The sequence below is a fragment of the Tubulanus polymorphus genome, chromosome 12, assembly GCF_964204645.1.
Source record: "Tubulanus polymorphus chromosome 12, tnTubPoly1.2, whole genome shotgun sequence".
NCBI classification, from domain to species: Eukaryota; Metazoa; Nemertea; class Palaeonemertea; order Tubulaniformes; family Tubulanidae; genus Tubulanus; species Tubulanus polymorphus.
Window position 1 is genome coordinate 5,253,223 of NC_134036.1, and position 15,615 is coordinate 5,268,837.

A 15,615-nucleotide genomic window follows, 5' to 3' on the forward strand; every position below is an offset into this window, starting at 1 on the left:
ACGAACGATGTCGTATTTTCCGTTACCGCAGATGGTATTCCCGTCAACGAATATATAGTTATTACTGCAAAATATTGACGGCTCGATGACGTAGTAAACTTTGACGTGAAAAGTTCCCGGTAAAGAACTGTTGATGAACCAACGACATTCAACACCGCGCGTAAAGGAAGGGTAATTCGGCGAAACGATGTAACCGGACGTAGAATCTAGCGGGTACCAAGTGTTGTTACAAGACGAACTTACCGTCACAGACGATTCCTCGATAAAGTCTGCGCGATCAGCGCGCGCGATGCGAACTCGACAGACGATCAGCGACGCTATAAACAGCGCTCTCAGTCGCTGCTCCATACCGAACAACATCACTGCGACAGAATGAACGAAGTTCTTGTCATTTCACGTTGTCGGTTATTGGTCCGACCAAAATCCGATCTCATCCAATCAGAAAATTCGCTCATATATTCTTCATATATTTACAGTAAAAATACGTTCGTTGTAAATTCACCCTCGTAAGAAAATTACACAACCGAAAGATGAAATTCTTGATTTTCGCAGTTATTCTAGTTTTAGTTTGTGGCATTCATTTATCTATTTGTTGTGTTCTTGTGATCACCAAACCTCATAAACTCAGAAAAGAACATTTATATCAAATAAGAAATGAAATTGATTTTGTTTTTGTAAGCGTAATCATAAACATTATGAATCTATAACTGCGTATAGCCCTACAATTAATCTCATTGCACACATATCTCTGTATGAGGCTCAACGAGGTTTGTAGAGGCAAAAAATCAGAAATTTCAATTCGACGATTCTAACCATAAACACTGTTTATGCATGTAGTAAATTAGCTCGAAGTGTGTCGCATATATTTTGGCGCATCTGGGTTCCGTAGATTTATCCCAAGTCTTTTAGTTTGTTGTCTGAACAGGCTTTAAACAACGACACTGAATTGTATTAGGATTTGATAGCGACTGACTGATCGGTATAGATTAAATATTTCGCGTTGAAAAATATATTCGGTCAAATTTGAAAATCTGCGTAATTGATATTTGCTAGAGAATCATTTGGCTTTACTTGTGTCGAAATCAGTTTTAAAATTAGGGATGTCTCATCGACGAAATCGGCACAATTCACTGGATTTACAGCTAGGTATATAGGTTATGAGCATGGAATATCTTGTATATCGTCGTATCTTCGCGTATTCTAGAATCGACTGTAACCGAGAGAGATGCTGAATCGATTTCATAGCAATGCGTGTATATTGTTAAACGCCTCGAGGCAGTTACTGTAAAAACGGTCTAAACTTTTTCTGCACGACAGCGGTTTTCAGTATATATCATGTATACTCGTGTAGGTCTAATATTTTCACACTGATTTCGTGCTATATTTGGTCCTATTTGAAACAACCATCTTAACTCTATCGCAATCGTTTTTCAGATGATCGAACTAATTTATCTATAGGTTTCACGTAATTCTAAATGGCAACACTGCTTACTCATTAATTCTAAGGAGAATTTTAAATCTGCTAGGTTTTAGGGATTGAAAATGTAATGGACATCTATTTATTATTTTTGGAGTAGATTAGAAGTCTCATCGCTGACAGAAAAGACTAATATCACCAGGTATCTCAGCTATACCTAATAAAACATTGAATTATTCGAAATTGTTCTTTTTTTCAGATCGGTCATTCCTCACGTTCTCATAATCAGGAACTGATTTCTGTCAATACCGCGAGAACGTTCGAACGAACACTCTTGAATCCCGACGTTTCGAATTATTCCATGAGACTCCACTCAGAAATTTCTGGTGAGTAGATTTATTGTTGTTTGGTCCACTGGATATACACAGCTGATATTTTGTCAGTAGGAAAAACGTGCTGGAATAAATGTGGAAATTCATCAGCTGTTAGACATTTGGAAGTACTGGGGAAATGAATAACACCTCAATTGATTTTCCCCATTTTATTAATCGATGCTTGAGCTTGTTTATTTTAATCATAATGACGTCACAGGGAGAGTCAAAACGCATCCAATTATTGAACCAAAAAGTGCCAATGATACCATAACCATCTATATTTTCATAGTTGATATTATCATAGTCACCGATTACTTACAGCGGTGCTGTGCACCAAATTTTCATTTGTATGTGCAAATGCAAATTACACAAGGACACTCATCGATTTTTCTGTACTCAAAAGTAAACAATACACAGCGGATCAATGGTCTCCTTTAAAATATCCCCTAGACTTCGTACGGGGTAGACACGTATTGGTTCTCGCAGCGGCGAGTCCGCGCGAATTTCACGTGTATACGCCAACTCGAAAAACCCCTCCAGATAATATCGTGAAATATCGTGTGAAATGTCGGCCATGATGAAACAGGGAATTCCTCAAAACGGGATTCGGATTCTTCTTCATACTATCGCACACGTACCGTGGATAATGCACGAAATTATCTCAAACGGTTTTTGAGTTGGTGCGTACACGTGAAATTCGGGCGGACTAGCTGCTGCAAAAACCAATTCGTATATACCCCATATCTACTATTAGGTCGCTATGGAATATTTTGTACTTTTTGAGGATACGGTGTCTACTGTAAATATTTTTCTTTTTTTCTTGAAATAGGGATCGACAATTTGAGCTATTTATTTGACTGGTAGATTTTGTTTGATTTGTTTTGATTTGGTGTCCCTCCATTTTAGACGTTTTATCCGTTTTGTCACATGGTGCCTAAACAATTAAACTGCTAACATTCGTCGGAAAAATTGGGATTTTATGTCGCCTAATGACTGAATATTCTTTTTTTGAATTCTTATCTCCGGTAAATCACGAAGTCGCCTAAAAAACGTATAAGGGATCGTAATAAACCGATATTTATTTTCTATGGATTTACTATATATCCAAGCATGTTTCATAAATCATAATTGTTTCGAGGCACCGTCGAACCATTCGCTGAATATTCCCCAAGAAATTAGATGAAATATCTGTCAATTCTCAGTAAGGAATGTTTTCGGTGAAACACGAGTCCAAACGATACTCCTTAGAAAATAACTTTCAATATGAAGCACAGTTCCCATTTTCAGGAAAAAGAAAAATCCAAATGTTTCTTGTTTGCAATAAAGAGAGAACATTTTCGGCAGATTTCGTTTATTTATCGTAATTAATGCAACGTGTATCAAACAAATTATAACCAAAAGCGTTGCGGTAATTCGTACGACGTGGGAAATGAGAGACGATTAGTGTATATTTACCCCGTAATGAATCTAAATATCCGATAAACCCACATTATATTCCACAACTTACGAATATTACGTAATTTGGACTTTCTCTGATTCGATGCACTTACAACGTTTCAGATATAAACTAATAGCTTTGCGCACGGATTTTATTATGCATCGATAATGATGATGATGATGAATACATTTTCAAAAGAAGCTGCTTATTTTTCCTGATAGACAAAGCTGATAACTTATGCTCACTTCCCCTCCCTCCACGCCGGGACAATTTGGGAATATGACTGACGGACGTTTTGTGTTGATTCCATGTAGGAGCAACTGCCAACCGACCTAAAAGCTGTAGCTCTGGTGTAAACTCTCCACTTGCAGTGTCCTAGTATTATTATATTAGTATATATTCGCACATATCAGTGATTTTGAGTGATTAAGTGAATTGATCAAATTCAGAATCTTGCATTCGATTCGGAATAAACGGTGAAAGGTGAACTGAATATTTATCTTGTGTTGACTTTACATTGTGTTGACTGGCAATATATGAACCACCCTCTGTTGGGTAAGATTATAATTATTGAATATATAGAATATATTGGCTAATTCATTTTTCTGTTCGAGTTTGCCTGCGTTTGTTTTTTGCTCGTATGGATTTCATATCGATAGTCAGTATAGTGTAAAGAAGGGGATTGAGGGACGAGTTGATCGGTAAGAAAAGAACCGCCAGCCAAGCCGCCACCTGATTCGGAATTTCTACCCGTAATACCGCGCAAAACTGAACGATAATTAACGGCAGCCAGCAAAATAGATTGCTAAGATTAATCACCAAACTCCTGCGTGCTAAAACTAGTTCTGTAGGGTCGATTCTACCTGAACCAGACCTACTTCCAGATACGAGTCTGTACATTTGGGCATAAGTCGCCAATATCGAAGCAAGTATGATTGAGTTGCATAACGAAAAAATAGCGAATGAATATTGCCAGGCATTGACATCAATTGAAATTAAATTCATTGGTAAACAAACTCCGGTTGTACCGTAGAAATTGCTTCCAAAGTAAGGGATAGGTGTAAGAGGTAGTAATGCAATAGCACACAAAACAATCCAACATGTGCAACAAATCATGTAGACATATCTCGGAGATGTAATTAGATTTCTAGAAAATGGGTCGACGATATTTGAGTACCTATAACGTGTTATGATGAGTAAAAATACCAACGAACCTTCGCAAGAAATAGTGACCACGACTCCAGCAATATGACAAAGCAAACTGTCCGTCCAGGATTCTGAATGGAGGAAGTAGATACCTTTGTAAATGTAATCGGCTCCAGCGATCAGAAACAAATATATAGACATCATAAAATCACACACAGCAACATTGATGATGATAATGTCTGAGGATGGATTCATGGGGGAGGATCGAATCGCTTGAATGCGAAGAGAAATTACAATTCCGTTAGCGAAAGAACTGAATGAAGCGATGACCCAGATGATAGCTCTGAGAACTGTGTTACCCATCAGATCAGAACAGGAGGAAAATTGATCCGCCTCGGGAAGGCACTGGTCAACATCAGGAGCCATGCAGCAAAATTTGTAAATATCAGACTTCAGCAAAACTAATGACGTCAGATTGACAAAAACCATTCTATCGGCAGATATAACCTTGTAGTTGTTCGTTATATCCAGGATTCTTAGTGAAGATATTCCAGTAAATGCGTAATGCGAAATATGATGGATTCTGTTATTGCTGATGTTCAACGACTGTAATGAGGATAAACCTCGAAATACATTTCTACCAAGCGACAACAACCTAAGTCCCCGGAGGTCAAGTACTTTAAGTGACGTCAAATCTTTGAAGGCATCATCATCCAAATGACGTATTGGATTTTTGGTTATCGATAGTTGTTGTAAACTATACAAACCGATGAATGTATTTGTACTCAATGATGTGATGTTGTTGTGTGTAAGGTCTAATGTATATAGATTATGCAGGTTTGAGAAAGACTTGGGTAAGATATAAGACAATTCATTGTAGGAGATGTTGAGCGTTCTCACGTAGTTGTATGAATGGAATGTCGACAGGTCCAAAATAATGTCGTTATTCGACAAAATTAAAACTCGAGTTGCTGCGGAGAAAAGACCAGTTATATTTGTTAAACCGGTATTTTCACAATCAATCAAATGACCTTGACACTGACAACCTCTAGGACACCTGGCGCTACAGAATGCCTCGTCATCAGTCGTGTGTTTACAATTTACGACACCATCGCAAACTTCAGATTGTGGAATACATCGATTTTCCTGGCCACATTTAAACATTCCCGCACATGAAAGAGTCTCACAGTTTTGTTCGTCTTCTGAATTAGGACAATCTGATTGACCATCGCACATCTGCCTGATCGGTATACAGTAGGATACTGGGCATTTTACAGTACCAGCTGGACATTCAAATTCTTCACATCTCAATACGTGCTCTAGATTTCTACAAACTGGGAGACCATTCGTCATTCTTTCTAAAATACATCTGTGACGTCTTGAATAACAATGGGGAGAATCGAAAGAACATCTTTGTTCATCTGATTCCGTACATAGATTTGTGAAGTTAGTTGTACAGTGGTGCTCATTATTGCAACTAACTGTAGGATTTACTATAACATTAGTATTTGTTACTAATTCATCTTCCTCGTGGCTTCCACTACAATCCACAACACTATCCTGAAACAACTTAGAACTGATACAGTCCCCGCTGTTACACAGGAATCCCTGACATATTTCGGCAGAGCATTCCATTTCATCAGAGCCGTCCTTACAATTAGTGACTCCATCACATCTGGTAGACCTACTGACACATTGACCACTTTTACAGCGGAATTGTTCGGACAAACATGGGGGATGAAAACACGAGTTTTCATCCGAACCATCCACACAATCTTGTATGAAATCACAGAAACCACTTATTGATATAATCCGACCATCATTGCATTGAAACTGACCGTGTAAATTGATATCCGTACAATTGAGTTCATCTTCACCGTGTTGGCAGTCGTGTCTGGTATCACATACGCGATGGTCGCTGATACATCTGTGATCGGTACATTTAAACTGCCACGATTTACAACCGCTTAAAGAAGTTAACTCTTCAATACTTACATTATAGGAACACAACACTGAATGCGCTGTATCTGATTGATTATACCACGGTATCAATTCCCACTTAATCGAATGATAATAAGTTAGTTCATCCCTGGTAACAAATGGTTTTATTGTCTTCCACTGATTGTTAAAGGCCTTGGTTAGGATAGCGCCATACTGGTGCTGATATTGAAATCTGGCAATCAACCTTTTAGCGTGAACAAGATAATCTATCATCCCTATTTCACCGCGGATTCCATGACACATTTCACTTGCTTTCTTAATATCTAAACTTCGGTTTTTGTTCCATTCTGTCTGTATCTGGTAACAATGTCCAGCTATACTTAACCAACCTCTTGTACAAGTTGCATTTATTGAATTATCATTGAATATGTCTTGTTTACTAGTTTGGGATAGCAGGTTTTTTGTTGAATTTCTCTCTCTTCCAGTGATATTTTCATCGACATCGATTCTCCCCGATTCACAAATGAAACTCGTGTGACTCTCTTCGATTTCGCAGGGGAATCGAACCCAGTTCGCTGATCCTCGTGGATTATTCAGTATCATCGCCGTACACGGCATATTGACGTCATTTATCGGTTGTTTTCTTAGAGGTGATATCAATCCTTGAATATCTTCAGGTATCGTGTCGTTATTTGTTGGTTTATACCACTCCGTGTAGCTCAATGGTTTTCCATCAGTCCACATGTAATAACCTGTCCTAGGCTGAAGAAAATAAAGATTGACGTTAATGTATACTATTATTGATATCACACGTTACTCATCTTCAATAGTGATTTACCTGCATTTTTAGCCCAATCATCATTATGAACGCTTTCTGTGAATACGCCTCATTGATCAGAGGTTTTGTAGCGAATAATGTTTTAATAGAACTCATTTCCTGTTGTGAGTTGATACTGAGTAGATGTCCCGCGTACTTCTGTCTACAGTACAATTCAGCGTTCTCCCAATTCAGACGTTTATCTCTGATGTATTTAACGCAGGAAATTCCCGAATTTAGAAATCCTGATTTACAAACTTCATCGCCCTGTTTCTTAACCAACTGCTCTTCTAAAATGTATTGAATGCTGAACGTCGGTATTTTGTTTGTTGATTCGAGCCGCAGTTTCACAACCATCAAACTGTAAACTGTAACTCCCGGTTTGCTGTACGTTTCACATAGTTTTCTTTCATGTATCAGTATCGCGTGAAATAAGTGATTTGGTTCTCGGTAAGTGACTTCCTCAACCAGGACAACCGAGTTTTTATCTAATCTGAATCGTTTGATACATGGCGTCGTTTCTAAATACTTGATAATGAATCTGTAATATTGAACTCGGAATCTCTTAATAATGAAGCGAAAGTTATAGAATATAGTACTAACAGAAGTTCCCGGTGATACCGGGTAGTTAGGCGATTGCACGATTCCACAGTCTCTATTTTCCTTGGGTACCTGATAAGTGTTATGTTTTTTCAATACGTGGCAAATGCGTCTCAATTCAACGATATACGGAAATCTACCGAAAAAATCCGCCGTCTTGATTTTCACAGTGTGCAGTACGTAGCTGTCATTGAGACGCTGAATACTGAATATTGTGTGACTTTTGCAGCCCGTTACCGATAACGTATTATCAGGCGTGCACGAGCTGATTTCATATTCGTGCTGCGCAGTTACTTTGATTACATCGAAACGAACGCGTCGGTTTTCGGGTGTAATCCTGAAACAACTTGACGTCCGAATTGTAACCTGGTGTTCACCTTCACGCAGAGTGCAACCGTCACAGTCAGTCGCACGCAACTTCAATCTACCCGTGCCCTTGTGCTTGCCTAGTGGGTTATGTATATAGCCCAGTACGACAACAGATCGTCCTGATGTAATCATGCCAACGAGACTTCGCCGATAACCCGATGAGCCCGGACAATACGGACCGTATCGTCTGGCCGTGAAATTACCACCGTCGAATATGTAATATCCGGCATTTTCACAATTCTCTGACAGAACCTCTAACTCCAAGTTGCTTTCAGATATTTCAACTTTCCATTTGATTTCATATTTGAATACAAGATAATTTACATTGTATTTCGACGATCTTAGGAGATACAGTGGGGATCCCTTTGCATATGAAGATGGAAGTAGTGATGAAATGGTCAATGTTCTTTCGGCCAGATTTTTTGAATTCTGAAATGCATAAGATGTATGATCAACTATTATTCCATCGTAAAACAATACTTCATATCTGAACTATATTTTTCTTCGGGTGGAACAGAATCAAATCATATTTTGCCACCCTGTGTTGCACGCAGCCACTGGGAAAATTTCACTCTAGGCATAAAAGACTACTATGTGCACTTCATTTTGAAATAATACAAATGTTCGTTTATACAACCCCAAATGATTTCAGTACTTGCCGTAAGAATGCGTAGTCTTGACATCGATATTGATTGCATAGTGAAGTCGATTCTTACAATCGATTCTGTGATGTTCGGTCTCGTAAGAACGCAAAGTATAACTAGAAATCCGTCAGATTTGACAATCATTAATTCCAGGTAGTTGTAACCGAGTAAAATATCAGTTCCTACAACGCGTAACCCTTCTAGTGTATAGACACCGATGACGTCCCCGGACGTGACGAGATCACGTGTCCAGTTGAAGACGACGTACTGTAACACCTGCGCTGTGATAGACCAGCAGTGTAAGTGTTTCGATCGAGTTATTACGTGTAAACTGTTGTCATCGGGAATGAGCACTCCCGATTCGTTATTAGAGATCTGAATCAACGGATTAGCGACGTTCCAATCTGATATTCTACACATCCGAACTAAAAGTTTAGTCGTGGTTTTGCGTTGGTTTAATGAAAAAATCATCGCCTTGTTAGTTTTGGTGTAAAACGATAACGGCTGTTGTCCGCGTTGTACGCCTAAAAGCGCTATCGGTTTACTGCTAGTGTTCCAGCCATCATAGATTCGATAACTCGCCAGTGTGTCGATTTTACCGAAAAACACTAGTTCCATATCCACATCGACAAAGGTCAAATTCATGCCTAAACCAACCGAGAGAGCATCCCATTTTAAAAATACTTGACAGATGCAACTCAAGAACATCGCGAATTTGTATCCGGTCCATGTTTTCAATTCATTAACTTGAAAACACCCTTTCCTACAGTTGTGACTGATTCTCAGTTGGCTCCTTTCATGACGGTAAATGATATAAACACGACCTCCTCGCGCACCATCGACGTTACTCCTCAACATCAACGAGATCGAATCGTAACGAACGACGTCGTATTTCCCCTTGCCGCAAAATATTTTTCCATCAACGAATAGATAGTTACGTTTGCAGAATATTGACGGCTCAATGTTGTAGTAAACCTTGATGCGGAAAAATCCCGGCAAAGAGCTGTTGAGGAACCAACGACATTCAACACCGCGCGTAAACGAAGGGTAATTCGGTGAAGCGATGTAACCGGACGTAGAATCTACAGGGTACCACGTGTTGTTACAAGACGAACTTACCGTCACAGACGATTCCTCGATAGAGTCTGCGCGATCAGCGCAAGCGATGCGAACTCGACAGACGATCAGCGACGCTATAAACAGCGCTCTCAGTCGCTGCTCCATACCGAACATCATCGCTGCGACAGAATGAACGAAATTCGCCAAGTTTAACACAATTGTTTTTTGGTCAGATCACGATCCGATTTCATCCAATCAGAAAATTCGCTCCGCCGAGTATATAATTCTTCATATACTTCCTTTAAAAATAGTATTTTGCAAATTCAACCGAAGTAAAAAGTAATAACGCAACAGAATAAGGAATCCTCGATTTTCGCAGTTATTCTTATCTCGGTTTGTGCAACTTTTTAATCTATTTATCTTGTTAATCTAATCATCAAACCTCATACACTGAAAACACCCGAGTTTTACCCGAGCAGAAATATTCAAATCTGAATTTCCGATTCGATATTACAACGAATTCATTTAATCAAATCATTTTTTTTCTGCACGTAGATTACGGTCGCGTTAGTTAAATATTCAAATCGCCGATATCAGATGAAAAATTGAATTCTACTCAATTTCATTGAGCACGAATCTCTGACATGAGGCTCGTCGAGTGTCGCAGATGTCGCAATGAAACGTTTAACCTAAAAAACGCATCAAATTTAGAAATTTTTAGCACACGCATTGCATCTGCAATTAGCGATTTCCCTCGAAGTGTCGCCTATACTTTGGCGACTTCTGTTGTGTGCATTTGTTGCGTAGGAATTATCTTAGACTAATGCCACATCATCTGAACTGTCACTAAACACCCAACGAATCGTACAATTTGAAAAGAAATTGAAATAACTGTTTGTTTGGTATAGATGATAGCAGAATTCGCGTTGAAAAATGTATTCGGTCAAAATGAAAAGTCTACGTTTATTGGTATTTTCTAGAGAATCGTTTGCTTGCATTTGCGTTGAAACAACTGAAATGAAAATTTGTTTCGAAGGATTTCTCACTGATGATATCGGCACAATTCTCCGGATTCCAAGCTACATATAGGTTGTAAACATAGCTTCATCCGTATCTGAAACATCTTGCATATCTCAGCGTTTTCTGGAATCGACTGTAACCTAGGGCGATACTGCATATGTATTACAGCAACGAGCAATGAGCTAAACGCCTCGAGGCAGTTACTGTATAAATGGTATAAACTTTCTGAACACGAAAGCGGTTTTCAGTATATACTCATGTACCCGTCTAGATCAAATAAATTCTCACTGATTTCGTGCTCTTTGGTCCTACAGAAACAAGCATCTTAGCCCCTCAGCATCTCAACCGTTATCCGGGGCCCGGTTTTATAGACTGGTATCAACTTGAACCCGGGGGTTAACTCGATTCATTTTCAAACAAGTTAACCCCTGGATTCAAAGTTAATATCAGCCCATAAAATTGGACACATATTATCGAACTAATTTATCTGTAGGTTTCACGAAACCTTAGTTTAAAATACTGCATACTCTTTTCCATACTTTGCACAATTTCAAACCTGCCAGTTTTCAGGGATGGAAGACGTGATAGATATTCATTTTCGCGGAAAAACCGAGGCCTCAACGCCGGCATAAAAGACTAGTTGAACCTTTACGTCATAAGTCTTTGGAATTTAGAAAATTTAATGCATTATGCTCATGTCTGGGTACGAGTTTTATCGGATTGAGTTCCATACAATGTTCACTGCATCTGAGGCGGCTTAGAAAATATCGTAAAACTATCCGTTATTGAGACGCTAAGTAATATATCTCTATATGCGCGGATACTTCATTGTGTGGACATTCTTCCGAACAACTTTCGAAGTTGTGAATTACAAGAAAATTAAATTGTCACATTTTGTCATTTAGGTTTAAACATTTCTTCGTAATATAAAATGGGTAAAGAAACGGCGCACAATTGCCCATCAATATTGGGTTTGTGGCCATTTACATATCGGGCTCGCAACCCCTTATCGGGAGGGAGCGCGAAGGCCAATGCCGTCGGGTATCTCACTTTTACTTGATTGAACATAGAATTATTCTAAGTTGTTATTTTTTCAGATTTGTCATTCCTCACCATCTCATCATCACCAGGAACTGATTTCTGCCAATACCGCCTGGCCGATTGAATAAACACTTTTGACTATGGACATTTCGAAATAATCCATGATGCTCCACACATACATTTCTGGTGAGTAGATTTATCGTCGTTTAATCCACTGGACATTCACAGCTGATTTTTAACCGGAGGGAAATAGCTGTTAGAATTTATGTGGAAAGTTTCGTCCATCCGCTCATAGCTTTTAAGAAGTACAGGCAGAAAATGAGAAAAATCTCTATAGATTTTTTTTTCCCATTCTACTATTTGATGACTGGCCTCGTTTGTAGTTATGTATATCGCCCTTCAGCATCCGAGTTCAACGTTTATAGAACTAAAAGCCGCGAGTGATGCATGTGTTTATGCTTATCATCATAGTTGAACCTGCTTAATTACAATCGTGTTCTGTACAAAGATTTCACTTTTATGCGTTATTGGAAATCCTACCAGACCGATCGATTTTTTTGTGCTAAAAAATTATCAAAAAATCGTATTGATTCTACCGTACCCATGCTTCTTCATTATATCCACCGTACTTCGTAGGGGGAAAATTGGTTTTTTTGATCCGCGATTTCTCATTTTTCTATGGCAAACGATTGCCGATCAGTTTTACGTCGATATCACATTTCTCTATTTGTCCGTGTAATAAGCTCACAAGGGACCTAAATCTGTTTACTATAACTTAATTCCCGAGTTTCGTGGCTGGAGATTGATCGACGATCATAACTTAGTACATAGTCAATTTTCAGTTTTCTGGTGCCCATAGTGGTATATCAATCGCTGTTACACCCAAGGCGTATTGTGCCAGTTCGTTGTTTTGATCCATGTCACCTTTTGGAAAATCTTCACGGACAAATCCTATACAGTGAACAAGCCGATCATTTATTCATTTACTCTCAATTTTATTGAGTCTAACTATAACACGGGTTTTGACGACTGAGTTACAAATATACATTTAATTCGAGCTTAGTCAGTCAGTAACCTGTGACTGTTGTGACGGTTTCATAATCGGATCCCAAATCGGCATAAGTATATCCAATTATAAAACTGATCATCACCGACGTTTAGGAACATGTTCCGGCGCTACACTTGTTGCTGCAACACTCACTATCAACCGAACACCACAGGCCGTTTTTGGTGCAACCTATATTTAAAAAAAAAACAACACATTTTCTGTTCGATTTAGAAATACTCGAACCCATACCGCGGATGTAGGACCGGTGACTATAACGACGATGAGGGTGACGGATGTCCCTTATTCATGTCGATTTTTTCAGAGATACCAATACGAACAGTAGATTAGGAAACGCGTACATAAGTACAATATTGCACGTCAATTAAATTGGTTTTTACGTCGGAATATATGTAACTGCTTTTATCTCTGAAATGCAGTTCATCAAACTAATTCGTTTAACCCATAAACAACTAGTGAATATTGAACAATAATTACTACTTTTATTTAAACTATTCACTCAATCCTCGGAGATTGTGTTTTGTATTTCCCTAGTCGTTACTCACTCCATGACTCTGCAAACGACGCAGCACTGACCACAATCACAACAACAGCACAGAGGCGGTTTAGCAAATACGAAAGCATTTTTGTCACCTAGAATTTGAATTGATTACCGTTACGTTGGTGTAACACGTGTAAAGATTCATCGTCACTCATTTGTTTTTTTTCCTTGTTATATGTTAACACTAACCGTGGATCATCGTCATAGATTCGAATGAAAATCGTAATAGAGATATGATGCAATAAGGAGTTTTGAATATAGTATAGAATTGACTAGAACAGTATCACTCGTAGTCGAATGAAAAAAAAACACTCTAATCCTTGTTAAACTTAAAAGTCCAGCAATAGAATTCCATACGATTAAATCTATTACAGCGAAACCACTGCGATTTGGGTGTTGACAGCCATCGTCACGTGGTTCAAAATTCTAAAAAGACTTTTAAGAAATCTTAAAGCGGGATACACTGTTGCCACTTTTCCCTAATGCTCGTTTATATCCAATCTTAACCCAAAACACAAACAGACCAGCGACAAATTTACACAAGATTCGAACTTAAAAATCATGAAAATAACGAAATGGTTAATCTCTCTTACTCATGTAATATGTTTATACGGTGTTTTGCTTACCCGAGTCGTTTCTTCGAATGTATTCAAATTCAAACGTCGAAATGGAAATTACCTTCGTTCGTTTTGTCGAGTCAGAACCGAATGAATGAAACACGTTTCGTGTGATATTTTATTCGAAATTTCATGAATCATGCAATGATTGCACAGCTTGATATATGGTTGAAACTGATATCAGTGTTTTGTTAAACTAAATCGATGCGCACCCGTTATTTCTCACTAGCCATTGAAGGCCATTTTAATAATTTTGCTCCATAGACCATCCCGGTAGACATTATTTCGTCTATCACCAGTTCCCTCTAATTATGTTACCGTATAGGTATCACGTGCATTGACGGTTGGGAGGATATCGGGATTATTTAGAAGTTGGTTAGTTTTCTGTTTATTGCAGCGCTAGTTCGTTAAAACGAAATTGAAGAATTTTATTTACATCAGTCCGTATTTTTCTTAGATGTGCCCTTATAAGTTAATGAAACATTTTAGGCCCGTGAGGGGGGAATTTTCTTTAGTTCCCGTTATCACGCTGTACTTCATAAAATAAAGAATCAATCCAGCTGCAACTTTTTCCTCAACATCCATTATTTATGCGTAGATGTGCTGTTGAAATTACCAGAATTATTCGATTGAAATTAGTTATTCAGCTAGAATTATTTAAGCGAAATTCGGTTATGTTTTATGGGCGGCTTAAAAAGAAGAAATTTCGATCAGTTTCGACCAGACATATAAACTTAGATCAATAATGCTAGATTGCACGATCAACACGTCATCACGAGATTGAAGTGTTGAATAAATTTAGGCAGACGAATATTTAATCACCTGTTGCGCGTTAGTTTCCGGTTACTGAAATTTCTGCTCGGCGAACAATCATCGTCAATTGGATGAGCACAGGTGGTATTCCTGTCGAATGGCCCTGTATTTCTCAGTAGCAGAGGGAATCTATGAAAAGCCAAACCTTTAGTAATGAGTAGTCCACAACCAAAATACATAAACAGTCTTTGAAATAATTCAAAATAGCGGAGTATTATAAAATTCAGAACAATTATTCATGATATTGCGGTATTATATTTGTATACGTCGGTGAGAGATTTGTAAATGCATTCCTGTTAATCGCTTAGAGAACAAGCGATGTAACCTCTTCCCCTCGCCCAAAAGTCCCTAATATCCTCATATCCGTAAATACGCGTGATATCTAGACGGTAAGAAAATCTGAAGACAATTCGGTGACGGATTGGGTAAATGCATGTCGGGTTGGTCCAGGTGGTGGAATGATTCGAATACCTTTGTACAGGATAGGTACAACGATAATATTCTTCCAAAACGACTGAAAACAAAGATTTCTAATTGAAATATGTTGAGTGTTGACCATGAATTATACTGCAGTTAGAATACGTGTATCTGCCAATGAAACTGCACAAATTTCAATTTACGATTGTGCCAATTATCGTGATATCATTAGAACATTCATTCCGGTGGCAAGATTTTTTTTTATCATAATGTGATTTAGAGCTAATACATTTAC